The sequence below is a fragment of the Mus musculus genome, chromosome 9 (genome assembly GCF_000001635.26).
Source record: "Mus musculus strain C57BL/6J chromosome 9, GRCm38.p6 C57BL/6J".
Classification (NCBI taxonomy): domain Eukaryota; kingdom Metazoa; phylum Chordata; class Mammalia; order Rodentia; family Muridae; genus Mus; species Mus musculus.
This window is the reverse complement of record NC_000075.6, coordinates 22,052,989-22,055,410: the sequence shown is the minus strand read 5'-3', so window position 1 is coordinate 22,055,410 and position 2,422 is coordinate 22,052,989.

The window sequence follows — 2,422 nt, the reverse complement described above, 5'->3', positions numbered from 1 at the left end:
AACCTGCTCTCTTCCTGACCCAGGCTAAGTTGGGAGTGGCTACCTTTGGATAACACACGAGGATCTTTCCTGTTAGCCTCTGCTCCCACGGGTAGGGGATGGGGGCTAGAATCCTGATGCCCACACCTTCCATCCCTTACAGAATGTTTGTTCCTGGCCCAGAGAATTGTGGGAGGAGCTAAGCTGTTGAACAAACATTTGGAAACTCCAATGTAGACAGCATCAGGCAAAAAATGGAGTGATTGGTTGGGTTAGGAACCTTCCCTGAGGAGGTGGCTTTTGCTCTTAAACTTGAGTGACAGAGAATCCATCCCTGTATGGGAGGACTCAGTGTGTTCCTGGAACAGGACACCGTGGCATAACAATTGCCTTGGACCCACTGCGTGCGGGGAGACTCATGAAGAAGTAGGTGCCACCACCAGGTGGTGCGCGAGCCGTTTGTCTATTCGGACGAAATAGTAGCTGACACGTGACCCAGGGGAGCACAGCCGCGAGCTCTGGCACGTGCCCTTGGGAGCCTTGCGGCGCCACGCGCAGATTGGTCCCGAGGGAGTGGCAACAAGACCCAATTCCCTCTTGGGACTCGGGGGTACATCAGCCTGGTGCAGAATTAACGGGGCTGGTCTAAGCTCTCCAAGAGCCAGTTCTCTTACTCAGGCAGTGGGAGCAGGCAGTTTCCATGGGAACCACGGTGGGACCTTTGCCCCTGGAGTAACCTGGCTGCAGAGACTGACTGCCAGCCAAGGGGAACGTGGGGTCAGGGGTGAGCTATCATTTGGGGGAGGTCCTGCTTCCGCAGCCGAGTTGCCCTACAAACCCGGAGGAGCCTGCTTTGCCATCGCCCCTACTGTGTGGATCACTGTGATTAGCCCGCCCTCTCCAGCGCGTGCGCCCTCTCATTGGCTCAATCTCCAGAGCTTCTTACAATTGGGTCTCTCGAGAGCCATTTCTGATTGGTTAAATCAGGTTGATTCGCACTCTAGACAAACCGGATCCTGAAAGGGCATACAAGAATAAGAATAGGGGCCGGGCAGGGGAGGCAGAGGCAGGCGGATTTCTGGGTTCGAGGCCAGCCTGGTTTACAAAGTGAGTTCCAGGACAGCCAGAACTATACAGAGAAATCAAAAAAAAAAAAAAAAAAAAAAGAATAGGACTGCTGAGACAGCTCATGGGTAAAGGCGTCTACCTTCACCCCCTTCCCCCAAGATTGGCTGAGTTCGATTCCAGGGCGCTACATCTTGGAAGAAGAGACCAAAATCCTGAAAATTGCCCTCTGACCCACACCCATGCACCATGACACACGTGCATGTTCTCTCTCTCTCTCTCTCTCTCTCTCTCTCTCTCTCTCTCTCTCTCTCTCTCTCTCTCTCTCTCTCTCTCTCTCTCTCGCACACACACACACACACACACACACACACACACAATGTTAATTCAAAACAAAACAAAAAGTTTGAGGTTAGGCTAGGTCTTGTGATTCTGGCTGCTCCCAGCAGCGCTTTCCCACTTTCCCACCCTGTCAGACCGCTGTCTGTGGTGCTGAAGCCTTGCGTGAGCCACCCCCCTCCCCCAATCCCGCTCCAGCAAATGTTCTAAACACTAAAGGAGGTGTTGCCACTCCAACCTCCTTTAAAAAATTAAAAAAATAATAATAAAAAAATAAAAAGCGTGCTTTCACAGGACAACCAAATACATGCCCAAAAAGCCAAACAATCAGTACGACTCTCAAGTCTTGCTTATCCAAGTTTGGATACCTATTTATGACCTCTTAAGCTGTATGAGTCTAATGGGGATCTATCATACCGAACCTTTAGCACAAACCTCTTCACCTGCTTCGGAGCAGTGTGATGTCCCCCTGACAGAAAAGGTGCTAGCGCCCACATTCTGAGGTCTAGAGTACTTGGCACACTTAAAACCAACACAATGTGTGTCCTTCCAAGGATGATAAAGACCACCCTAAACGCTCAATCATTTCCCTCGCCACCACTTTTCCTTTCTTTCTTTTTTCTGTTGCTGTTCTTCTTTGTTTTTTGTTCATTTTGCTACAAGGTCTATGTAGCCTAGGCTGGCCTGGAATTCACTACATAACTGACCCTGACTTTAAGATTCTGACCCTTTTGCCTCAGCACCCCCAGTGTTGTGATTCCAGGCTTGTTTATGTGGTGCTAGGGATCGGATCTGGGGTTTCATGGGCTAGTAACTGAACCAATCCTCAACCCATTTTTTTTTAATTTATTACTATTAGTGTGTGTGCATGTGCGTGTGTGTGTGTGTGTGTGTGTGTGTGTGTGTGTGTGTGTGTGTACCATGTAGAGTTGATTCTCTCTTTCTTTCTTTACATGGGTTCAGGGGATCACACTTCAGGTCGCTACCTAGCATGGTGGCAAATATCTTTCATTCCAACACCTGGGAGAGGCAGATGGAT